At 46.3% G+C, this 27346-nt stretch overlaps 1 protein-coding gene across 1 annotated transcript in view; it reads right to left on the bottom strand.

Annotated features, from left to right (window-relative positions):
• Positions 1-27346, bottom strand: part of USP11 (ubiquitin specific peptidase 11) — a 2050211-nt gene that overhangs the window by 212573 nt on the left and 1810292 nt on the right. The window lies entirely within an intron of this gene.

Raw genomic sequence — 27346 nt, 5'->3', positions numbered from 1 at the left:
GACTGGCCAAGGGACATGGCGCTGGAGTGCGATGGCCGTTGCCTTGGCCCTGACTGCGTGGGCGTGCATGTTGGCCGGAAGCAGCTTGTGCTGGCCCTCGTACGCTTCCTTGATGGCCGGTAGCATACAGCGGGATATGGTGGCCTTGGGGGTGACAAACAGAGCATCCGATTTGCAGAAGCCCTTGGTCCTGTTCAAGTAGTATTTCAGGGCACGACTGACATCCAAGCAGTGCAGCATTTTCTGTGCTTCGTCCTTAGGATCGGCAAAGAACATAGCAAGGACGATTTCCTAGTTCAAGTGGAAAGCAGACGGCACCTATGGCAGAAATGCTGGGTGTGTCCGCAGGACTACTTTGTCCCTGTGAAAGGTAGTTTATGGTTCCGAGGCGACCAGCCCCTGGTTTGCTCTGACTCTAAGAGCCGAGGTGAGGCAGACTAGTAAGGCTGTCTTGATGGTGACCAGCCTGATGTCCGCGGAAGCCACTGGCTGAAACGGTTTGTGCGCCAAAGCACCCAAGACAATGTTGAGGTCCCACACTGGTGCGGCCTCTTGACAGGCGGTGAGAGCTGGGCGAGCCCCGTCAAATGTTTGACAATAGGACTGGGGGAGGAGAAGGTCCCGTCCTCCGAGTTTCTGTTAACTCCGACGGCTGCGAGGTATGTACGGCAGGTGTCCACCTGCACCCCAGAGTGGGCGAGGTGCACCGAGAAGAAGAGCACGTCGTCCAAGGTACATGCCAGGGAGTAGTTGTCCTTGGAGTCTGCCCAGTGGCAGAATCTGGTCCATTTACTTTTATAATGGGCCCTGGTAACCTTGCTCCTTGCGCCCTGTATCATTTCCAGATTAGCCTGGGAGAGGCTGAGGTGCTGCAAGGCTACCTGCTCGGGTATCACGCTGTGATGGCTAGTTTGTGTGGTGCGGGGTGGATGACCCTGCACCCCCTGCTGCGCCAGAAGATGTGCTGGGCCCATCGGGAGGTGAATCGGAGACATCTCAGAGAGGCTGAGCAGCTCTGAAAACCAAGGCCTAGCCAGCCACCAAGGAGCTATTAGAATGATGGGTAGGTGAGACTCCTTGATCTTGCAAATCACTGAATTAGCGGCGTGGGTGGAAAGGCGTAAGCCCTCATGCCGTTCCACTGAAGCCGAAATGCGTCGCCCAGGGAGCCGGGGCCCTGTCCCTGCCAGGAGGCGAACTGAGGGCACTTCTTGTTGTCCCAGGTGGCAAAGCGATCCACCTTGGGATGAGCCCCACCTGTTGAAGATCTCCTGAATAACAAGGTTGTTTAGCTGCCACTCGTAATTGTCCGCTCCCAACCTGCTGAGCCTGTCCGCCACCAGGTTGGATTCCTCCAGGAGGTGGACTGCCATGAGGTAGATGTTTTCCAGGGCCCACTCCCACATGCTGATTGCCAGTCTGAACAGAGGAGGGATCTGGTGCTTCCCTGCCTGTTGGCGTAGTACATGCTGGTCGAGTTGTCTGTCTGCATGAGGACAACCTTGCCCCTGAGAAGTGGTAGGAATGCTGTGAGCGCTTGCCAGATGTTAGGCAGAATCCTATGCAGTGCCCTTAGGGGCCACTGCAAACAATTAAGACTCCAGTGGTAATACAATTTCACCTTTGGTACAAGCCTGTAATACACAGAAGGAGTGGTAGCAATGGATGAGCAGCCAGACTTATTTCAAGAGCAAATGAGCAGTAGTAGAGATTACACAAAGGACTATGATTACTGTGACTCAAGCAAACACTGACTCAAGGTTTCTGGTTAAAAAATACAAGTACATTTATTTTTAAACTATCTATTCACAAAACACTTCATTTCTATAAAAATAAAACCACACTTCAAATATACTACACACAACAAATTCCCCCTTGTGCAGAACAATTCAAGGTAAGTACCTTAGGCTTTGACAGACCGGTGTTGTGAAACAGATGTTACCGTAAGTACATACGCAGTCACTTTTTGACAGTAATGACAGTTCGGTCTTACTAAAGAGAAGCGTACCCACGGGAAGAAATGTAACCAAAGTCAATCACACTTAGCACATGAATTAACACAAGAAAATTGGGGATAAAAATCATAGGCAATACTTTTGTCAAGGCAGATAGAATCAGAGGGCACCTTCTAACCAGTAGATAAAAGTCAATAGGCCTGCGCCATTGTCAAATGTAACAGGGGTACTATTGCCGAGGATCACACGGTTAGTACAGTTCACGATTCGAGATTGCCAGGAGTACTTAGATATCGTCACAAAGGGAGGCAAAAGTTATAAGAGTGAAGGAAGAAAAGGACAAGCCTTTGGTGAGGAAGAAGGGTTCACCCCAATTCCTCGAAGTCGGACACAGTACCTTATTCGCTGGAGAAAGCTGGTGGCACACCACTTGTTCCTGGTGGTTCCTGCAGACTCACGGTTCCTGGAGCTTCAGTCGTGGGGACAACAAGGACCATGTCTGGAGCGATCTGCACTACCCAGGGATGAGGCCAGCAGCAGCGAAGCAACGGTGAATAAAAGGTGTGCTCCTTTAAAACAGGAGAGGCTCTTCCGATGGCTATCCGGACCACTACAGCTGTGTGCAGCGATTTCGACCAAGAAGAGGATCCTCTGGCTGTGGAAGATGAGCTGGTTGATCTCACCAGGCTCAAGGGAAGACGACTCCGGACTGGATCTTCTCTGTCGTATAAGTGTAGATCGCTCAGGACTGCAGCAGGGCTCCACCGGGACGCGGGAGTTGCAGCAGCCGTCTTCTTCTCCGCTTCTCTTTGGTTCTTGCAGTTTTTAGTGGCGACTGACTTCCAGCCCAAGAGCCCTGCCTTTTATGCCAAAATCCCCCATTCACACAGCCTGGCTGTCAATCACTCAGCAGGGGGGTTGTCCGGCCCGGACAACCACCTCAGCCAATTGACACAAAGTGCGACTTGGGTCTCCAAGGAGACCCTGTGCAGGGGGTGACTAAACCCCTCCCTCACATTCAGCCCACCAAGACACCCAGACGCCAAAGGAGGGCTTCTGGACTGGTTTGGTGCGAAAAGCAAAACACAAGAAGGACTTTAACAAAATGAAACGGCGACTAAACCCGACTGGAGGCAAAATAAAAAGTATTTGGTCAAGCGGGTTTATGTTCGAGGCTAATACAATAGCCTAAAACAGTATTGCGTTTATATAGTATAATTGCGGTAGAAAAGTTAGGGTAGATACCACTGCCACCAGCCAAGTCTAAAGTTAAAAGAGCAAAACAAAGCTCCAAGAGGCACAGAAAAAAGGGGTAGGAATTAACCATTTCCAATACTCCATGTAAGATGGGGTGTACTGGGTCTGTAGTTTAAAGTGACTATATAAAGTTAATGGCAACTTTACATGTTTCTGGGGCTCAGCCCCAGAAAAATGGAGTCAGTGGGAAGTCTGAAAGACAACCCTGTGTCACTGCACTGAAGGTGCAGTGTAACACACACAAAAAGTGGGGCTCATGGAGTGGTGTGGCTCCAGAGCCCAGGATCACACAAAAAGTAGTAATACACATGGCAAAAGCACGTGTAAGTGGAAAAAAGGCTCACACTCTTACCAGGTGGAAAAAATAAACCCCAGAATTCCAGAAAAGCTGCTGAGGGACTCACTAGGTGAGGGAAATTAGCCATATTAATGAGAATTCTCCCCAACACATGATGGCGTTCAGCTCTAACCAATTGATGTGGTATTCCTGCTCCTGTCAGGTCCAGGTGCCGTGGACCGAGAGATCGTCCAGGGTGGCTCCCCAGCCCTCGAACGAGGAGTCTGTGGTGATGGTGGCCTGCGGGGTGGGTGGCTGAAAGGGCTTGCCCGTCTGTAGGTTGCAGTCCCTAGACCACCAGGTTAGGTCCGGGTGGAGGGATGGAGGAACGTTGATCATCACTGATTGAGAGCCCAGCTCCTGGTTCCATGAGGCTGCGAAGTGCAGCTGAATCCTCCTCATCCTCAATCTCGAGTGTGGGGCAGCTAAGAGGACCGCCGCCAAGAGACCCAGGAGATGCTTGTACCACCATGTCGAGGTCACCTCTCTGCTGAGGAAGTGGGTGGTGGCCCTCTTGATGGCCGAGATCTTTTCCTTCGATGGAAATACCTTCTCAGAGCATGTGTCCCAGATGAAGCTCAAGAATGTCAGAGTCTGCGTGGGCTGCAGCTGCGACTTCTTGACATTGAGCGAGAAGCCCAGATCGTGCAGTGTGTTCATAAGGGCACGGGAAGAGTGGTGAAACACTTCCGTAGATGTAGCCCTGACAAGCCAGTCATCGAGGTATGGGTAGATGTGGAGGCCCTGCGCTCCGGGGAGGGCAGGCACTGTATTCATGAGCCTGGTAAAGACCCTGGGGGCCGAATTGAGGCCAAAGGGAAGGACCTTGTATTGAAAATGGTAGCCCATGATCCTGAACCATAGGAAAGAACAATGGGGCTGCCAAATCGGGACGTGTAGGTACGCGTCCTACAGATCCAGGCAACACATCCAGTCTCCCTTGCACAACGTCTCCGCTATAAGAGCTGGTGTAACCATCTTGAATTTCTGAAGGGGTAAGGAGAGGTTGAGGGTGGAAAGGTCCAGCACAACTCTCAGGCCCGCCTGGTGGTTCTTCTGAATGGCAAAAATCCTGGAGTAAAAGCCCAAGCCTCGCTGGGAGGCTGGTACTTCCTCTACTGACTTGCTCTCTACGAGCAATCGGATCTTCGCCAGAAGAGTTGCTATCCCAACCTGAGCAAGTTGAGGGGGGAGGAGAGGATGGGATAGGTAGGTGGTACCCCTTGGATGCTACAGAGAGAATCCAGGGGGGTTCTCTAAAGTCTGGCACCAGAAATGTGCATGGAGAGCAAGCCTGCCCCCCACTGGAGATATGTGTACCTGAAAGGGCGTGTCATGCCTTCTTTCCCTCAGAGGCTGTCGCAGAGGAGGGGGACTGGAAAAAGCCCTTACACCCCGCCCCCCACTTTTTGTTGCTTGCGCTGGCTCGGAGATGGCGAGTGGTCCTGGATCTCCGTTCCTGGAAGCCGCGGAACCCTCCATATGTGCGCCCCCTGTCAGAGCGCTGCTGTGACTGGGTGTACGACTTGGGTGTGGTCTTTGTCAAGATGAATAAAGACTTGGCCGTTTGTGAGCTGTATTTCTTCTTGTCCAGCACTTCATCTGTGGTGGAGTGGAAGAGGTTCTCTCCCCCCTCACCCCCGAAAGGTAGATCTTATATGCTTTCCTGGACATCCGGGTTGAATTTCGAGGCCCAGAGCCAGGCTGTCCTTCTCATATCCATGGCGAGACAGATGGCACGGCCAGAGGTGTCGATATGGGCCACAGTGAGGTCATGCGCCACCAGCTTGGCCTCTGTCAACCCCGCCCTAAAACGTGATTGGCTCTGCGTAGGGAGTTCCGGGAGCAATTTCCCGCCATAACCTCTGGTTAGCGGCAGCCAGCATGGCATCGGCATTGGCTTGACGAAGGTGCAGGGATGCGTTGGAATAGAGTTTCTTTCTGTACGCCTCCAAGATCTTCTCCTCCTTGCCTACTAGAGCCAGAGAGGAGGCGGCGGAGAATGACTGAGGCTTGGAGTATAGTGATGCTGCAGCGATCACCGAGGAGTGTGGTTGAGGATGGGCCGAGAGCAAGAGTGTATCCCCCTCCATCTGCCTGTACTTGGCGTCCAGGCGTCGATTGACCGGCTGGGCCGAGTGGGGCTTAAGACAACCATTCTTGGCCAGGGAGACTACATCGGTCTGCAGAGGAATCCCTGTTTTGGCAGAGGGGTGTTGCGTGAGGACTTCAGCCAGAATCCCCTCTGCCGGCTGCTCGACCTCAGGCTGGGGCACCCAGTTATTCCGCCAGCCCAGCAAGATGTTCGTGGAAGGCCCTGGCTGAGGATGGCGTATCCGGATCCTCCTTGTCATTCGTGTCCTGCGGATCAGAAGGATCCTGCGGAGGTGGGGGAGTAGATGGAGCCAGAGGCTGGGGCAAAGGGACCGCAGCCGGGGGCTGAGGAGGCAGCAGATGATGGTACGGAACCGCCTGAGAAGTTGGCTGGGGAGCCGGGACCAGCAGTTGCACCGGAGCGGGGGGCGCCTGCGCCTGTGGTGCCACTAGCATAGTCGGGATGACTTCCCTGATGGTGTCCTTGAGGATAACTCCCATCCGAGGTGACTTCATGAGCCTGAGGAACCTCTTGAAGAACCCCTCTTCACTGATCTGAGGAGGGGTAGGGGGTACTGAAGGGGTAACCGGGGGCTGCCGGAGCAGCTGCATACCCTGCCCGTATGGACGCAGTGGGAAGCTCCCCTGCGCATAATAAGGATAGGCTGTCGGCCACCTAGCTGGTTGATGCCAGTCCCACCTCGACACTTGTTCTTCCCCGAACCCCTGGAATGGCGTCGGACAGGTGTCTGTCTGGCGCGGCGGCCATCTTGTCGAGCTGCCTGCCACGTGCCTGAAACGTGTTGCTCGGCTCGCTGGGCCCAGCCTTCTCCAGGACTCTTGTATGTGGATCACAAGGCCTACCCTGCTCCTCGGGCCTAGGCCTGGTAGGTGTGACACCCTCAACCCGGGGGTCGGTATAGCTGCGTTTAAGGCACTCCCTCGGACGTATTGCCGGTGCTAGGGCATAGCCCCTCAGCCATATTGCCAGTACAAGGACGGAGCCTCTAAGATGACAATCCGATACAAGAATCTTCCGGTCCCTCAATGCTGCCACCGGGAGGATCCCTCGGCCCGAGGGCTGGTAGTTGAAGCAGCCTCGGGGAAGGAGTCTCCTTGGCGGAGTGCGATGGAAAATAGCAGCCCTTCCTTGGTCCTGGCTCAGTGTTTCACAAAGTACTTGAGGTCCTCTGGAGGCGACTTCTGGAAGAGCTCCCGCCTCCTGGCTAGTCTGTTCTTCAGCACTTTCGATGACAGCGAGTCACACGCTGAACAAGCTTGCCAACCGTGGTCTGGGCCAAGGAAACATAGGCAGAGGGCATGGGGTTTGAAGTTGGGAAGAGCCCGTAGCAGGATGGACACCTGCTGAACCCTGTGGAAGTCGACATGCGCCGGGAAGGAGCGTGGCACCTGAGGACTGAGTACCTGAATGATAAAAAGACAAAAAAAGACAAGAAGTAGTATCCGTGCGTGGAATTACATGGCCAAAGCCAGGAGCGCTGGTGAATTCGGGCCGTTTCCGTCGGCGCGGAATAGGGGACCGAGGAGTGGCACCGGAGGGCGGAGTCAGGGCAGCACATGCTCCCTGGCCCGCACCCCCGCGCGCCTCTCCATTTAAGTTTTTTTCTGGTGAAAAGGGTTCCACTTCCCGTCCCTTCGAAGGGACGCCCACGCCCATGCAGTATGGAGGAAAGGGGACGGGACGTAAGAGTAAGATACTGTAAAACTAGGCTACAAAGTATTCCTACCGCACTGTAAGGTGTTGATTGCAGTGTCAAATAGAGTTCTACAACAGAAAATAAGAGTTTGCCTGCACCAATAGCCATAAGGACTGATCAGTAATCCAATGCAGAGGAGCTGAGCATATCAAGTTAAGTAAAAAGCCTTGCCTTCAAAAGTTGAGATGGGTACAAAACAACAGCAAAATGTTATGGGGTTCCATAGATGTGTATAGGGGCAGAGCAGCAAAAAGAAAATCTGTCCCAACAAAGTTCAACATGCACCTTGGAGCCCAGTTAGTCGGGCACAAAAAGGGTTTACTATACAAAGCAAAGGTGCCAAAGGGTTTGGGTAGACTGAAATCAGGGTTATAAAGAATATTAAGAAAACAGTGGTCAGCAAATTGCTTGCTTGTGTAAGGACCGTAGCCCGTCAGTACTTGCCTTTTTGCCCCTTTAATTTTAGGCCTAAATAGGGTATGACTAGGTTGGGGTTAAATATATCATAATAACCGCAAAGCACAGACACATCTCACACTCTCTTCAATAACCAATGCACTCATATTTCCATGGTTTAACTCTGTGCGTTCCTGTTGATCTCCCTCATAATGCCATTTTAGGTAGATTTTCCTTCTGGAGTGAAATTCTAGAGTCACCCAGCATTTTCGTTTGACTATTCGATGTTTGGATTGATTCTCCTGAGAGGGAACCATTTTCCACAAGCACTCACTTTGGTATCAGGTAATCATTTCCCCATATATATGGTCACCATACATAATGTCACTGGGAAAATGTTGTGGCGACATGATATATAGTGATCATATCTACAGGGTCAAGGGGAACAAGGGTTGCAGTGGTGTCCCCCCACTCCCTCGAAACAAAAAAGGTTTTGGGGGTTGCAGTGATGCCCCCCGCATGTTCAATGTGATAATGTTGCTGCAAAAAACTTCCATTTTTTGGGGACTTTTTTACAGGGACATTATCACATGGAATGCTCACTTTCACGCTGACGATGTTACTCTGACCCGTTGATCTCCCTCATCATGCCATGTTAGGTATATTTTCCTTCTTGAGTGAAATTCTCCCCACTTTGTGAGTCCCCCAGCATGTTTGCTTGACTAATGTGTTTAGACTAAGTGGGAAACATTTTCCACATGCACTCACTTTTACTCTGACCATGCAGGGCCATCTTAAGGCCCCCCTCCAACAGACCAAAGGAATTAAGGGATATAGAATATCTAGTGCGCCGCACCCCATGTCACGATACCAACCCATAGCGTGATATGCTGCCTCGCAGAGATCAAAATAAGCATGATAAACTCCCTTTCAGATACCTTACCCTCGTCATTCTTGTTGTTATCAGAGTGATAAACAAGTAGCATTTCAAGGGCAACATTAGCATTCCACGACAAGGGTACTTGTGTTCAACCATTTCATAAATAGCAGCCATGTGGAAGGTGCACTGGACATACTGCAGGACACTGATTTTATGACAAAGGTACACATTCCAGAATAGTCAAACGACTCAGATTAGCTGCCTCAGAGACAGAAACGTGCTCAAGCAATTTGTATATTCGGCCATTACTTGAAATTCTGAGATGCTATGGGCTGAATTTTCATTCATATGCTGATGACACCCAGATCGTCATACGAATCGGTAAATTTCAGGAGGCGTTCAACAAGCTAGGGCTTTGCTTGGAAGAAATAGGCAGCTGGATGTCCAAGAATTATTTGCAACTCAATGCTGCTAAAACTGAATTAATTCTATTTGGACCTAAAAACCGGTTGTCAGCAGCCAAGAAGCTGCCTATTCCACTACTCTTGGGCAAGAGTCTTAAATTTGTATCCAAAGTAAAAAATCTGGGTTGTATGTGGCAAGAAGACCTGGGCTGTGAAGCTCAGGTGGGAGCCAAGACTAAAGCAGTAAATGTCGTCCTCTGAATGCTACGTCAAGCACTGCCCTATATAACAACCAAAGATCATGCATCTGTGGTAGGAGCTTTAACTAGTGCCCACTTAGACTATTGCAATAGTCAATTGTTGGGTATTCCTACCAAACAGCTTCAGCTGCTTCATAGGGCACAAAATGCGGCCATCAGACTAATATTTAGGTTGAGGAAAACTGATCACGTTTCACCTTTTCGCCAGAAGCTGCTTTGGCTATCAGTCGATGATTGTATCAAATTCAAGACAGCTTGTATTGTCTATAAATGTGTTAATGGTATTGCTCCGCTGTATTTACAAGAGCTAATACAGCCATATCAACCTATGAGACAACTGCGATCTTGTGACGGACATCTCCTTACTATCCCTCACTCGGTTTTTATAACCAGAGGTGACAGAAGATTCTCTGTCTCTGGTCCCAGGTTGTGGAATTCTCTGCCGCTATCATTAAGAACTATGAGCTCACTTCTTCAATTTCGCCAGGCACTGAAGACTTTCCTTTTTAGGTAGATTGGCCTATTTCATCTGGGATCTTTCTCTATTTTTTTTTATCTACCTTCAGTTGTGTCATCTGCGCCGATATACGGTTCATTTCGTTTGGTGGGGTTTATAAATGTAAAAAATCAAATCAAGCATGGATACAGGTGACTAATGGGAAACAAGAGTAAAGCTACACATACCAGAGCATAGAGAGTGGGTGACGATTTGAAGAGACCAGGAAGGTGTCTGTATCCAGCCAGACTGAGATTAGAAGTAGGACATGGTTTTCAAGCAGTGTGGCCATTTGAAAGCAAAGAAACTGGAGGCTGTGGTGTGTAATATATCAATCCTCACTATCATTATTGAGGAAGCAACACTATATATAGCCAGTGAAACCATGAGTGAGTGTTTAAAGATCATATCCTGAGAACAAAATCACTCTGAAGGGCTGACAATTTTGAAAGGTTTAGGGACTTGCAATTTTGACAGGTGAGGAAATACAAGATTACATCAGATACCCAGGATCACACATTGATTAAGAGGTGAAGCTGGAATGTGTACCCATTCTTCAATTTCTGCTATTTACCAATTTCTTTTCTAGTTTTTAACCTCAACTAAAATAATCCCATTTTACAGAACTGACTTGGAAAATCTGAAAATCACGTAACCCAAAATTAACATGTTAAAAACACAAAACGTTATAGAAACATTATGAACAATGGGAATGATTCTAGCTTCATTGTCTCCATCATCAAGGAAAGTATATAAATACCAGCATACTAATGGATGTGATTTTAAAATATTTCAGATGGGTTTCTCTTTTATATTTTAAAGCTTTAAATATACCTCAAACAAGGGGTTGCGCAATGGTTTTTAAAAATGTGCAGAAAAACCTTTCTATTGTACAAAAAAGAAAAACATTTTGTTGTCACATAAGCAGACCTGAGAATATGTTTGTAAGAAGCTTGCAATACCTGGTCTGCATTCTTCTGTCTAGAACGCCTTCCACTCAAAAGGCCTACATGATAGGAAAGATCAGGTAATTGGCCAAACAATGCCACCAGCATGTGAGAAGCAAACCTTTTCATAGGAGGCAGTACAGTACTGTCAGTGATATAAGATGTGTCCAGGACCACTGTATCATCTGCTGGCAAAGCCAGGATCCAATCATGAACGCTTGGGTTGCACAGTTTGGAATATGGATACATAAACACCTCTAAAACGTTACTGTCATCACTGGAGGTGCCTTCCTAGGTTTTACAACTCCCCATTTAAACAAACCAATTTCTAGACCACCACCATACTGACGCTATGTTACATTCTATAGCAACCGCTATCTGGTGCTGGTACATTGTTTTATAGCACTGCAGGTGTTATTATCACCAAAGTACATATACATGCAGGCTTAACAACTTCATACATTCGAAAGGCTGAGTCGGCCTTGCTGGAATTTGGTATTGTAATCTTGCATATGAATGCATGTCTCTGCAATGAGTGCTTAACACACTGATCTATCCTCTAAACCATCGGGGAACTCAAATTTATCAATATGTATTTCTTTTTTTTTTATTTCCGAGTTTGTAATCACCCAAGTGATTTTTACAAGTTAGACGCAAAGTCTCTATAAAGCAAAAGTTACTGGAGTGTAAAATAGTAGACATAAGAAAAGAACGACAAAGTCAACAGTATCAACACAGTAGACTGAGCAGCGAACAAGGAGAGCTTAGTAGAACAGAACAGAACTGACCAGCCTCTCCAAAGGATTTATGCTAACCTTTAGAAAACCTGCAAAGACTGTATTTCAACTTTGGCTATTTCATTTGATCAATATAATCCCCACAGAAAGGTGAGAATTCTACAGGTCTTGTGCCATGCAAACTATGTATACCACAGTGAACATAGCATTACAGGATGAAAAGATCAGAACAAAATGTGCTTGTCAATAACAGAGAGAAAATAGGTTAAGCCTTAGCAACACCTTAGAAAATCCTGATGTGCGATACTTAATTTTGTTGACTTAGGGAAACTGACTTTTTTTTAAATAAGGCTCCTTCTTGGGCCCCCTCCAAGGTGGAGGCCCGGTGCAAGTGCCACTTTTGCCCTCCCATAAAGACGTCTCTGTGACCATGGGAAGCTTTTGACCTCTTTTTGAAACTTTTCAACTAAGTTATGCTTCCTCCATCTTTTTTGGTATCTACATTTTATTATTGCAGCATACAGCAATTCCTGTGCAGTGTTGCTGGGGAGCTTTGATTTTACCGGTGTTAACATGTTAACAGGGCGGGGGAACACCTTTGTCCCACCTGTGCTTTATTTTTGCAAGAGCAGCACACCGCACCTTAAGTGGAGCGCTGAGGGGAAACATTTGACACCTCTTTCTCTCTTTCCCACAAGCTCTTTTCTTTAGTAGCCAAGGCCAAGAACCCTGAACCAGGTTCTCCTGTCACCTCTCTTTAGGTACCATCCTGCTGCACAAGTTTCTTCACTTCCAAGGTACTGTTCAACCACCATTACTTTTCCGGGGCCTGCTTTGTTGTTCCTGTACTTCGGAGGGTTGCAGTTAAGCTATACCGTGCATCCCCTCCATGCCCACAATGAGCTACAGTGGGATGGACAACCCTTTGTGCTTTTACCAAAGAAATGTCCTGCTACTTACCTGTAAACTTGAAGAACTCTCCATAGACTCTGTCTTGTCCAATGTTCATCTGCCTTTCTTTCTTCACCCCGCTCCCGCCTTGACTGCGACTCACCTAGAATAGGGTTGAACTTAAGATTGGTTAAGCAGAGGTTAACTACAGTAAAACAAGTAGGTCTAGAGTTTGCTAACTTGTTTCAGAAGTTTCTGCTACTGTGTGTTACCTTACAACTGTTCTAATTTTTTTTTTTACCCTTTGGATATTGCAAATATTCTCAGGTAGTTCATGTGTCCCCCTGTTCATCTAAGGTGGGCTTTCGGACAGACAGGACTTTACCAAAACCTCCCAACATGCCATATCCTCCATAATACCATTTTGTATTTGTTAGGGGAGTTTTTCTAAAGTCTACCAGCAGGTGAGATTTTATAAAACTATCTTTGGTATATAGGCCCCAACTCATAATATAGGTATGTACTAACCAAAGGTTTGGTAGGTTGGCAGAACAGCCAGACCTATCTTAGAAGGCGATGTGAGCTGTAGATAAGTACAATTAACTCAGTAAATACATAGGCCCAAAGAAACTCTCGCACACTTGTAGTTCTAGTATAATAGACATTTATTTTATGTACACAAGGCAAGTTATATAGAGGTAAGTACTATTTAACTTAGTCAACACGTGCCCACTGGTCTGTGCGGTCAAAGGCCTGCACTTATTGGCAGTTAACTACTCTCATCAAGTATCTCTGCCAGGCACTTAACTGCTGCTTGCAACTTACGCCCTAGCACGTTCTCAGTGCAACTCCTAGCTCTTACCCCCATCCCTCTTCACTTCTCTCTCTCTGCACTTGCGCATTCTGAATGCTCACAAGGCATAGTAGCACTGCCTCTTTCTTTCTCTTCATTGTTATTATATTTGCCTTTCGTTCTGATGTTCTCTCAGGCTGCACTGTGGGCTCTTTGGAACACAATTTACCTAATGTATAAGCACCTTACAAGTGCACAAAAAATACAAAATCAAATAGAAAACATCAGCTATACTTCAGGTGAGTAAACCAATCGTCACTCAGAAAATGTTCTGTTCTAGGAAATAAAAAGGGTTATTTAGCATCAGCAATAGCAATTCAATACTTCCATAGACTTATAATACTTGTTATGGGCCACCAGGTTTTAGCAGGCCATCACTAACTAGTTGTGAGTTCTTTCGAGTCAGTTGGGAGGTAAGGCAGATCAGACACAGCAGAAGAGAAGGCAAAGTGATACTTTGATTATTAGTCAGTAGAACGCTATTGATGGTCAAAACGTTTTCAGGGACCTTTGAAGAGCTCCCTAAAGGCGCACAAGCATTAGGCCTGTGCGAATGGTATGGGAGAACACCCAAACACTGAATACAGCACTCCAGTATGTTAGGGAGAATTCTCAGAAATGTGCTACCTTATAGACCCCCAGCAACTTTGATGGATTTTTGAGGACTTGATATTTTTAAGCTGGAGAGAGTGAGACCCTTTCTATGCACTCATGTATTTTAATGCGATTTTGTACACTGTTTCTTTTGGTTGTGGAGTCTGACAAACTTCATAGGCATCTTTTACATTGTGTCACACAGCACCTTCAGTGCAGTGGCACAGGGAAGACTTTCAGATTTCCCAAAGGTTTAAATACCTTCTCTTGAATAAACTACTGTTTCCAAGAGCAGTAAAGTGAAACTGACTTTGCTTACACTTGTAACTTTCTAGGCCCAGCACACACCATCTTATAATGGGGTGCTGGAGGAGTTACTTAGTATCCCCTTTGTCTAGCTTCTCATATGACAACTTTATTTTACCCTTTCCTCACTGAATGGCTGGTGGCAGTGGTTTACCTTAACTATTGTGGTGTGCATTTACAGCGGGCTGCGTTCACAGCTGCAGTAAAGCACCCAAGGGTGCCATTTTTGTCAAAATGGCACCGGTCTTCTTTTTTTGCCATTTCTTTGTGGAAAGGTGCTTCTTGAGATTTACTCTGCACGCCAAACCAGGTTTGCTCTCTTTGTTCATTTTGCCTTTGGCGAGATTCACAAGTGAAGCCCGCCTCTGGCTTCAGGGTGTCTGGCTGGGGCAGGAAGCAAGGGAGGTGCCCAAAACTCCCTGTGCTTAGTCTCCTAGGAGACAGGAATGCACTCTTAGGTGATTGGCCGGCTGGCTGTCCGCCGAGGACAGCCACCCTGCTGGATGACTGACAGCTAGGCTGGAATGAATGGGAGAAAGCTGCATAAAAGTTGAGGCTTTTTTGGCTTGGAAGGCAGAGTCGGCCACAAGACGAAGGAATCCGAAGAAGAACTTGAAGAGGATGCCTGCTGCAACTCCTGGAGCGTTGGTTTGCCCGGTGAAGCTCTGCTGCTGTGCTGAAACTCAAAATTCGTATCGACAGAGAAGCCCCTGCAAGGAAGACTTCTCCTTTTGAGCTGGTGGGACCAATCAACTCCAAAATAAGCCACCTGAACATCCTCTCAAAGCTGGTCGGGTTTCCACTGCAGTCGCTGCTGGAACCGGATAGCCAGGGAGAGGAACACTAGTTTGTGTGCGTTGCTTTTAAGCTGGCCAAGAGCTCCAGGAAGATCCTCTGGACTACCAGGAAGCAGGACTGCCTGAGCCCCCTCAACAGAGTGCGGGACTCCAGACACAAGGAAAGCCCATTTCGACAGCCAGGAACCACAGTGTTGCTATTTGCGGTAGACGCGAGGAGCTGAAACACTGAAGTGCCACTTGTTTGAAGATTGCCGGTTGAGAAGTGGTGACCGTCCCATTGCAGTGCAGCAGTCCCCAGAAGTCCTCCCTCTTGTCCCCGCGACTGAGGCCCAGGAGCAGCGAGATATGCAGAGCTGCACAGGAACAAAAGTCATCTGCTGCACTTTTTCTTCAACCTAAAGGTACTGTAAAGTCTAAGAGAACTTACCTCTTGTTGTGTAGCCACTTGTCCTCGTTGGAGACTTGCTTGGTTGCATCTGTAGAGTTGCCATCGGCTTCTTCACCTCACAAGCCTTATCAACTTGAGGCCGTACTTTGATTTCTATTCTATCAAGACTTTTAAAACATTGTGAAAGACTTTCTACTTAGTTGCAAGAAGTGCTTCAGCTCACCTTGACTTTTGCTAACTTCAACATTGGCTGGCCTAGCTCTCTTAATGACTCTTCACTCCTCTGTTTAAGTGTTTTTGCCTTCCTAGAAAGGAAAGGATTAACTTACTTTGCATTTGGGGGTTATTCAAAGTACGTACCTGCTTATAAATCATTGTATGAATGCTTATTTCATTTTGATCCATCTTTTTCTGAACCCTCTCTTAAGAAAGTCTGAATGCAAAACAATGATATATTAATGTCCCCAGCACCCTAACAATTGATGTCACCCGAGGGTGTATTTTTGAGGTATATTTGTGTGTTGCTTAACATTGCTCCCTTCTAAAGAAAGCTTACTAAAACTGACTGATAAATTATTAATTGTTTAATCAAGAAACCTTGTGTGTAAGAGTTTATTTGAATACTTGTCACTGTGAATCGCTTTGTAACCCCCATACAGCTCACATTGACCCCTCTTGAGATAAGCCTGGCTACTCGACCCCACTACCAACCTGTGTAGTACAGACTTATACCAAAGTTTGGGTTCCTATTGCCAGGAGGTCAGGGTTGTTGTAGTGCACCCAAAGGGTACTGCATACAGTCGTGCCTAACACAGGAGTGACAAAATGGCTTAAGGCAAGTTCTACCCCGAGCTCCACAGTACCTTAGGAGTATTGAAGAAAACATAGCTTGATTCTTTCACAGCGCAGCAGCGGTGGACCTGGTCTCCTATTTCTTAGTCGTGGTGACGAAAGTAGGGACTCTGGAAGGGATGTCGCAGCAGCAGTTGAGAGAAAGGGCTCTCAACACAGAATTCCTTGCACTTCCATGTTGGTCTGCAGTTTTGACACTTTTTACAAGCTCCAAGAGTAAACGTTTACCACCCGGTCAATCCGTCTCAGTTCTCCGGTCCTGCACTCTGGTGAAGGGACATGGAGGAGGGGTATCTTGTCCCTGGAGGTACAACTGGAGCTCAAATTTCTGGGAGGATTCGTTCACAGGAAGACAATGCACAGCAATTGGGTTGTTGTTGGCCCCTTGGTATTGGCGGTTTGCAGCCCTCGAATGTCACAGCACGTCAGGGGATGGCTCGTTCGGTAAAGGGAAGGCGTTGTCCTCTTTGGAGTTCCTCTGTCAATTAAACAATGGTGTCAAGACAGCAGTGGCCTCTTTGCGGTTACTGGAAGGTGCAGCAAGCATCTCTGGTTGTCTTATTCGGATCTTCTGTTCCAGTGGTCGACTTGCCTTCTGTCTCAGGAACCTCACCTTTTATCAGGATTTCACACGTATCTTCTGCAAACTCTCCCTAAAGTTTACAGAAGGTGCGGGTGGCTGTCCAATCAGGACAGCCAGCTCTCCAGTGGGAACTGGTCACTTTCAGGCACATCAGCAGACAAAGGACAGCAGAGTTTTGGAATCCTCCTATGCTTCCTGTCCTCAAAGAGACACTGGCGCCTCAGCGGGCTACATAAAGGGTTCCCGCCAAAGACAAAATTCAAATCAGGACCTCCCTCTTCCCCTCCCAGAATGGCAGAAGGAGGACCAAGAAAGAACAGTCACACAAGAAATGGAGAAAGAAAAGGAGCCATCATGATGGAACATAGGTGACCCTCCTGTGCATAGCAGCAGCTGTGAATACAGCCTGCAGTGGGAAATGGCAAAAAAGTCAGTAGAACATGTCCACTGGCATTAGCCATAACTATATGGTGGTTACAGTAACTAAAACGTTACAGGAGCAGAGGGAAAGGGTACTAGGTACCCCCTCAGCAGACCACATAGGCAGTGTGTGCTGAACTCTCAAAAGGAAAACCTAAGAAGGATAAAAAGTTTCCCTCTAACCTTGAGAACAGTAGACCAATGAAGATAAAAATATAAAAAGGATAGCCCAAGGGGCTCCCAGCAACACTGCACATTGGGTGCTGTGTGCTGCAAAAGTGAAACACAGATGCCTTTAAAAAGGCATAGAGGAAAGCAAGACTTCATAAAATAAAGTAAAACAAACAGAAAAGGGTTCCAATGATCAGAGCAAGAAAGAAGGAATGAGGAGAAATAAGGCTCCCCTCATTCAGGCGAATAAGAAAAAGGTCCAGAAACAAGTGCTTGGTGTCCCCATTAGGAGAGGGGATAAATCATACAACTGATAAATCTCCCTAACAGTATGGCATTGTGAATTCCTTCTCAATATAAATGTGTTGTTGGGCTTTGTAACAGGAACGCGTTGAGTTAAGCCGGTTCTGAGTTTCCCAATGCGCTGAATTTCAAGGGTTTTGTTGCATTAAGTTTACTCACCTTAACTGCACTTCAACTACAGCTTTCTCCTTGATTTTTAAAGGTTTTGGTATACCATCGTTTTTTTCATGCCCAGTGTATGTTTTTCGGGACCACTGTCCATGGCCTTCAGCCGTGCCTACTGTATATTTATCGGAGCCATCTTTGATGTCCTGCAAGTTAGTCTTAGCAGTGCACAGTGGTGGCACGAGTTATGGTTGCTTAGCTTACCATAACTGGCAAATTTCTGAGGTTTTTCGGTTTTACTTGTAACCATAACTTCCCTTTAACAAAGTTTTTTCAGTGAATTTAATAGGTTTATTAGTGCATGCTAATTTCCTACAACTTACTAATATCATACCCCAATATAGCAAAATTTTTGTCCAATTTACAAAGTTTCACCTTAAAACTCTTCAATTTCCCACCTTTCAGCGTCATTTTAAACTTTTTTATACACTTTTTGCAACTTTCGCCACTGTTTTTGTGTCCGCTGACGTCATTGCAGACAGCGGCACATGACCACACGCTCGCATGACGCGTTCGTGAATGAGTCCACACTTCGTGACCGGGTCCGTGCTTCGCTGACAGTTCAGAACTGCATTTTCTACTGAACTACGAATTTCCAAACTCAAAATGTTCCCCTTTCACTGCTCCTACACCTATTCTTACTCATTATCCATTAACAATCTAGTACAAAGCACATACTTGGAAGAATTGAAAACTGCTATTTATCTTAAAAATGACATCAGCTATTGCTCTCCAAGAACCACCAAGAACACCACCACCACCACCAGCTGGAGGACCTGCACAACAGAAAAAGTCCAGTACTTCCAAAGACAATGAAGAGGGCCAAGAAGATGAGGTAGAGGAAGTGCCTACCTCTAGCACCAGAGAGAATAATGGGTGTGGTAATTCTTTACGACTGTTGGGAATGTACCAAAGGCTAAAGCTACCAAAGTGAAATGCACTGAGTGCAATGTTGTTCTCCATTGCGGACTACCTGGACAGTACTCCTATGGCACCACCTCCATACGCTGCCACACCCAATCCAACCACTGCAATGCTCTCAGAAAGGCTGTTCCTTTCTTAGCAAGTAGTAGGCTGTCTTCCTCCACCAGTACTGTAACCACACAACCTACTTCTGTGGGGCACAACATCCCACCAGCTACTTTGCAAGCAATAACAGAGGCTGTTTATCCATATCTTTCGAAGACAACAGTCCTCTGCATATACTGCAACACACAACTCTGCAGGGGGGGAGCAATTTCAAATTGCTTTTGAAGCTGTAATCAAGGAGCATGAGAAACACTGCCCCCTCCCTTAGAAGTAATACACGCGCAACATCTTCCCCTGTCCACCAGCCCCTCCATATTAGTGCTTGGTTCCCCTTCCCTCATTTCCCTCCCCACCTTACGTTCTAACCACTCCTGTAAAAAAACAAAAAAAGGTTCCAACCACCTTTCACAGTTAAAAGATAGAGCTAAAAAAATAATCTTATAGACTCCATATACTTTACATTTCTCAGTAAAGTATATATACTCAATAAGATTTTCAAACATTTCCATTAGCATTTCGTGTTCAGCTAATGGGAGTAATGTGGCATTCATCCCCGAGACTGGAACGGGGGATAACGGCCAGCTAGTCCAAAAAAGGATTTTAACTTCCTACACCGGGACGCACGCAGCGTCCTGCTGTAGGAAGGAAAATCCTTTTCCAAAATAGGCACCATGGAAAGGGAAGGTGGGGCTCCGTACAGAGCTCATCTTCCCCTTCCATGGCAACCTGAATAGGTGAAGAGAGAATGCTATGATCATATTACCACAAACACATTATTTTTTCCCTTTCAAGCCCATCCCAATTTCCCTGGGACACCACATTAACCCCATGGGTCGTCCCTCGTGGTCCTGGCAGTAGCCAGATTGTCTGCGTCATGACCTTATGCCATGACCCTGACAATCTGGCCACAGGCTATACCTCAGTCATCAAAGGTAGATCACAATTTTGTGTACGTACATTATGCCACTTGTCAAAAAATAAAACCCCGACACATTTGCAAAACCATGCTTTCAGGACCTTGCCAATGCTCGTTTGCTGGAAATCCACCTATGTTTTATTTTATTCAAAGTGTCAAAATAAAAATATATACATAGTCATATAACTTAGCCCCCACTTGACAAAATCCATTCAGACTTTGCACACACATTTAAGGTTGGGTCTCTAATCTTTCTGAAAACCTTTCTCCACCTTCGTCAAACAGCAACAAAGTTATAAGCCATTTAAAAATGTTGAGATGCCCCCTCTAATTTAGCCACCGCTTGACAAAATCCCACAAAACTTTAAAAAAACATTTGTATCTAGATCTAAAATCTTTTTTAAAAACTTTTTTGCAGATTCGTCAAATGGCACCACAGGTATAAGCCTTAATGATAGTTTGGGAGCCCTCGCTAACTGTGTTCCCTCTTGACAAAAGAGCACCACACTTTTCAGAACCATTCAGAATCAGGCCTAGAATGAACTTCCGAAATGTCATGCAGTTTCATTAAGTGGCGCCAAAGTTATAAGCCATCCAAAAACTGCTTTTCACCAACCCGGTAATGCACAAATATGCATAGATGTCCCTGAACATCTAATATGTTCGCAGACATCACAGGACTGCCCCGGACTGTTCACGGAAATCGAAGAAGAAAAACGCCTGTTTTTTGGCTTTTTAAGACCATATCCCATCCCACCCCGTCCAGTCCCGTCCCGTCCCATCCCCTCACCTCGCCAGAGATTGGTTTCATTAGTTCGACAAGTGCAATGTTGAATTTTTTAATATGTTTGTTTGTTTATTTATTTCTAATGCGCACCAGACCCAGAAGTAACAGGGCGCAGCAATACGAAGATGCAAGGCTTACAAAGGTTTCAAATAGTTCACAATATAACATGTATTTACAGGTAAAATGACAATGTGTTTACCGCGATGTTCGAGGACACCAGCGGATGTCTGCGAATCCAACGTGGCAGGCATTTCCAAAAATCTGACGCACCTCCCAGTTTTTATTGACCAATCAGCGGGCGCGTCCAATGACCGCGGAGCTCACGTCACCCTCTAGATCAATCAGATTCCCGTCCACGGACCGAACAGGGAAGGGCGTCTGTGGAATGAACTCATATCACAAATTGTTTTTTTCCCCTACTTTTTGCTATTTTTAAAAAGACTACTGGACGGATTTCGGGACCAGACCACGGCTCCTGCCGCAAATTTGGTGAAAATCCGTTCAACAGTTTGGGCTGTAGGCCTGAGGAAAATTTTGTTTCCATTGCGTCTATGGGAAAATCCATACATTTTAGGACCCTTCCCCTACAACTTTGCCCCCCCCTACAACTTTGCCCCCCTTGACGAAACTTCACCAAACTTTGCAGTATCGATCCGACGGGGCCATCTCCTTTTTTTTTGTTGCAAAGTTTTGTAAGGATTGGTCCGGGAAGGTAGGGGGGTGTGACGGGGAAGTTAGACGCCGCCCAAAAAGTGCTCTTACAATGGGTTGAGCAACCATAACTACAGGGCTGCTACCCCAGGCCCTGTAAAATATATGTTCAAATACTGCTACAGACACAGCAGAGGGATGAGTTGCACTCTTTGAAGAGCCAGTAATCACAATCAAGAATCAGAGTCCAAGTCACATCAAAGCGTGTTAAAAGCCATCAGCATATGGCGTTCCTGTAGAATTAAAACCGAATGTTTGGAAGCATAATGCGTTTTGCGACAAGCGTGTTGCTTGTTCTCATAAACGGCCTGTCGACCCATGTGTGAACATATAGGAGTAGTCATGTGGGAAAAACAGCTATAAACATAATGGTAGGACTAGTAACTCATAGTTCATGCTGTTGGCCATGTTGCAATTCCTTTACTCATCTATTGTGCATGTGTATGCTGGTTATGGCAATCGGGTGCTAATAAAGAATGCTCAGCTCAAAATTGGCCCTGTAGCATAACACTTGTTGCTGATCGCAATGCCATTAATTTGAAACAGTTCAATACGGTATTGATAGAACTGAGTGCATGTCACAATATCAGACACACAAATAAAGTGTCTGTGTTCGAACATCGCATTAAATCCACGCAAGCCCAATGCTTTTTAAACAGCATACACATTTGCAGCCAAAAAAGAATGAGAATACAAATGTTTCCAAAATATGAAGAGCGAGAAAGTGCATAATGCAATACAGATGTAAGACTGTGTCCTAGCAAAAACCGTACTGATCAAATGCATAACGCTGTGCGACATGAGATTGCAAAAATAAAGTGCAAATGCAGAGTAAACAGTTACATAGCATGTCGTATTGCAGGTTCAGGCTGCTGATATCTCAGCTGTCAACTGAGCTTGGTCGTCAAAGTTCAAAGTGCATAATGTTGTGCACCAAGAAGCAACGAAGTAAAGTGCAACTGCAAATTCGACAGGACTGAAATGGCATGTCCGAATACAGGTTTAAAATCCTCGTCCAAACTCCTGTGCAATATCGAGCAGTATAATAAAGTGTTGATGCCAATACTGTGCAATGTCAGGAATGAAAGTGAAACGACAATGTGGAGCGATATGCATCTCCGTACCATGTCATTTCACGTCCCAGATCTAGTATGCATCATAATGTGCAACATCAAGCTAAAGTCTGTGCAATACCGGTCTAAAATGCATCATGTTGTGCAACATAAGTAGAGAGCTAAAGTCCTCATGCAAAGCTATATTACATTGGAATAGTGACTACCATATAAAATCCCACTCTGTCACAGTAGGAATTACCAGGAACACAATTTCACAAAACCTCCATATGGGCTGACAAATACACAATGCATCAGCACGTATATGCAGATGACATCCAAAGACTTGGCATTATGAGAAATACATGTGTGCACTGCACAGTATCTTGTATTGGCTTTAGACGAACCAGAACTGTTGAAACCAATAACAGGCTCCACTTCAGAGATACAAGACCATGCAACATAATGGCCGGAACAACTCCTATCGCTAACACCCAGGGTAAATGGATAGAAAAAGAGAAAAGCTAACTGAAAAAAATAATGTAAACTAGAAAAAAATATATAATAAATATAATTAAACCAATTGGAGAAACCGAGAAAGAAGGCAGAGAACCAGAAGGAAACATCTGCCATAACCAAACCAAAGTGAGGAAACCAAAACAGTAGAAAAGTATAGATATTCCCCCCTATTTTACCAATGGTTTAAGAGTGTAAACACCACCATAAAAAGAAAGAAAAGAAGGAAAAAAAATCCCTCTCTCATTACCATAATAGAATATAACTCGGTCTAAGTCTAGAACCGAGAAAAAAGGGGGAGCGAGGAGGGGGAAAGGAAGAAGAGAGGAGGAGAGAAAAGAAGAGGGTGAGGTCAAGAGATACTCAACACAATAATTTTAAAGCTCAAAGTAAATATGAAAGAAAAGAAAAGATCTCACCATTTCAAATATTCAATCGATACAACATCCAGAGATGAAGCCAAATAGTCAGAGGCCAAGCACATTAGAATTGAACAAAGAAAAACAGTTAAAACGCATATACAGGCACAGCAGTATCACTGCAAGTGAAGCATATATCATTGTCCTAGAAATGTATATAGCCCCTCGTCTATATTATGTCGATTGGGAATTTTACTCTCCAAGTCCAAGATGCAGCGTGTCTCCTGTTCTCTAAGGGTCCATTCTCTATCCCCACCTCGTTGGCCAACTTCAATCCTGCGTATGCTAACAAAGCCAAAGACTTCCAAAGTCCCTTTTTGAAAATCAGCAAAACCTTTTGCCATTGGGTAATTAATATTCTTAAACAATGGCTCTAACATGTTGCTGTATACAGACTTAACTTGCACTTGGTGCTCCCAACGTCCAATTTTTTACATGTGCATTGCAAGACATACACCACATAGTCGGACTCGCATGTTATCTTATCAAGTATGGGAAAGCTCAGTCCCAAAACCAGATGTGTGTAAGAACCACAATTCAAAGCATATTTGCACATCCTACATCTGGTACACTTGGAGAATCCCTTTCTCTGATCATGGAGCCACATTCGAGTGTCCAACTTCTTCTCAGGTTTCATGCAGCTACTAACAAGTTTATCTTTAATGCAACAATTACGTCTGAAACTGATATCAGGGTTTTCAACAAATCACTATCAGCCAGTAAAACCTTCCAATGTCTTTTGGGTATGTGACGGATAGACTGTGCCTCAGTACTGAAAGTATGAGTCGTGTAACTGTTTTCTCCGAGTTAGATTTTTTTGACCGCATTGGGAGCACTAAGGAGACCATTACACAGGCGGGCTTTGATGTAAGCCTGTTCAATGATTTTTTTGGGGATAGCATTGTTCTAGAAAACCCCACGCTAGTATTCTACTTTCCTTGTCAAAAATTTCCAAAGTGGAGCAATTCCTATGGAGTCGAATAAATTCGCCATAGGGAACACTCCATATGAGATTCTTGATATGCCCACTCATGGCATGTAACGGGGCATTCGACCCTGTGGGCTTCCTATGTAGCTCAGCAGTGAATTGCTGGCCCACAACTCTTAGGTTCACATCCAGGTACGTAAGGCGAGTATGACCATGTGTCTCAGTAAATCTCAAATTATTGGCATTGAGTAGCTTCATGAAGTTCAAGCCACCTTGCTCTGTCGCTTTCCAGATGAACAAGTCATCAATATACCGAACGTTGTCCCCATCGCAGTGCCCTGTAGTTGTCGAAAATATTAGCTGTTAAACATGAACATTATATTAGTGAGACAAAGATCTAACATCTCCAGGATCATAACCGTATGTTGCAAGTAATTGCAGGACCTGGTTTTCGAATGTTTGCAAGCCTTTTTGCCAAAATTGTTTCCTATGGATGTATACAGAGACACCACGTCCATGGTAGCCAGTATGTAACAATTTTCCCATGGTATCTCATCAATAAGGGAAAGAAAGTCAGTTGTGTCCCGCACATAAGAGGGAAGGGAGGAAACGAACGGGAAGGGAATAGTTTCTTACCTGTAACTCCATTTCTCCAGCATTGGTATCTTTCATGGATTCACATGCTTAGAATATTCCCCGTCGTCAGTCTGGGAACCCTTGGTACACTTATAAAGCCGTTTCCCATAGGAAAACGTCTGACACACTTGTGTCCTATCTACGTCGTTTCCGGGGCCGCCTACGCATGCCCCACTAGGACGTAGCGGTATAAATGCCCCGCCCCCGCGGCTCCCTTCAGATTTCAACCCCTCCAAAGCAGAATGGGGTGAAAACCTAGTTATACAAATACATTGCATTCCAGGGAGGCCGTCAGGCGCATTTGAATCCATGAAAGATACCAATGCAGGAGAAATGGAGTTACAGGTAAGAAACTATTCACTTTTCCAGCATTGGATCTTTCATGGATTCACATGCTTAGAATAGACTGTACAGCAGTGACCCTGAAAAAAGGGGAGGTGTGAATGCAATCCAACACCCTCCTAAGCATACATATATATATATATAACCATGCTTACATATAACTAACGTCTAAATACACAAATGTACATGCCCATATCCATCTATATATGTATACGTTAAAATAAGTACAGACCCTTCATGAAAGGGGCTTACCTTATTGAAACAGATGGCGCAAGACTGCTCTTCCCATTTGTACATCGTCCGCATGCTGCCGTTCGAGGCAGTAATGGCGGGTAAACGTGTGAGGCACTGACCATGTCGCCGCCTGGCAAGTACCTGGCAGCGGGATTCCTGCCCACAACACCGTCGAAGACGAATTTGACCTTGTGGAATGAGCTCTCGGATGCCCTTGTAGCAGTTTTCTCGCTTTGGAACGACAGAAGGCAATCGTCGACGAGACCCATTGAGCGGACTGGAGTCCCTGCTTTGAAATAGCTTTTCCTCTCGTCGACGGACCATATGCAATGAAGAGTTGCTGCGTAGATCTAAGTTGTTGAGTCCGATGGAGATAAAATTTCAGAGCTCTCTTCACGTCCAAGGTATGGAGGGCTTTTTCCACAGCCGATGAGGGGGTCGTGAAAAAGGTAGGCAGGACAATGGACGAGTGTTCATAAGCCGTAGGAACCTTTGGGAAGAAACGAGGATTAGTTGACAGCACCACTTTGTCTTTAAAGAACCTTAAGTACGGCGGGTCTACGACCAATGCTTGTAATTCTGAGAGCCGCCTAGCTGATGTAATAGCTATTAGAAAGGCCAACTTCCATGATAAGAACTTCATCGACGAGGTGGCCATTGGTTCAAAGGGTGCTTTCATTAACCCTGCTAGCACCACATTAAGACTCCACGTTGGTGGAAAGAGTTTAAACGGTGGGAATGTTCGGAACAGACCCCTCATGAAGTGTTTCACCAGCCTGTCACTAAACAAGGGAGACTGCCTCTTCCTCGTGAACCTAGAGATGGCCGCCAGGTGTACTTTTATTGATGAAAGAGACAATCCGCTCTTCGCCAGGTGTAGCAGATACGGTAGAAGTTGCTCCGGAGTTACCCTTAGAGGTTGCACTCCCGGCTGTCCTTGACACCACGTACAGAACCTTCTCCACTTACATGCACACGACTTGTTGGTGTAAGGGGCCCGTGCTGCCTGCAGGATTCTCCGACAATCCGACGAAATGCTCAAGGCACCAAATTCCGAAAAGTCAGGAGCCAAGCTGTGAGATTGAGACTGTCTGGATTGTGATGCCACACTGTCCCCTCGCCCCGGGACAGGATATTCGGGACCTTCGGAAACGTTATCGGTTGTTCTATTGACAGGTGAAGCAGGTCAGAAAACCACGGCTGCCTCAGCCAACACGGTGCCACTAGGATGACCCGGCACCTGTACCTGCGTATCCACTGCAGAGTTCTCCGTATAAGAGGGAACGGGGGGGGAAGGCGTAGAGAAACTTGTACGTCCACGGGAAGGAGAATGCTTCCCCCAGAGAACCTTCCTGTGGCCACCTGCTGGCGTACAGTTCGCATTTCTTGTTCCCCTTCGTCGCGAAAAGATCCAGCGGAGGCTGCCCCCATTTCCCGAAGACATTCGACAACTGAACGCGGTCTATCTCCCATTCGTGTATTTGGTCCATTTTTCTACTGAGTGAGTCCGCTTGCTCGTTCCTTACTCCAGGGAGATGATGAGCTACAATGGATATATCGTGTTTCAGAGCCCAATGCCACACCTTCTGAGCCTCGATGGAAAGGGTTCTGGACCGCGTGCCCCCTTGCTTCCTTAAGTAAAACATTACCGTCGTGTTGTCTGTCAATATTCGCACTATTGACCCTCTGATGTGCGGCAGGAAAGACTTCAAGGCCCAGCGCACTGCTCTCAGCTCCAGAACGTTGATGTGCAGGAGTGATTCCCTCCGGGACCATCGACCTTGCGTTTGTAGAATGCCCATGTGTGCTCCCCAGCCTATCAGGGACGCGTCTGTCACTATGGTTAGCCGAAACTCAGGCTCCAGTAGGGGTACCCCTCTGGATAGGTTCTGAAAGCTCTGCCACCACTGAAGAGCTAGCAGGAGCTCGTCGTCATCGACGGTCAGCTTGTCCGAAAAGAGCCCTTGGG

The sequence above is a fragment of the Ambystoma mexicanum genome, chromosome 2q, assembly GCF_040938575.1.
Source record: "Ambystoma mexicanum isolate Mex_15411 chromosome 2q, UKY_AmexF1_1, whole genome shotgun sequence".
In the NCBI taxonomy this organism is placed as follows: Eukaryota; Metazoa; Chordata; class Amphibia; order Caudata; family Ambystomatidae; genus Ambystoma; species Ambystoma mexicanum.
This window is presented reverse-complemented; position numbering and strand designations above follow the sequence as displayed.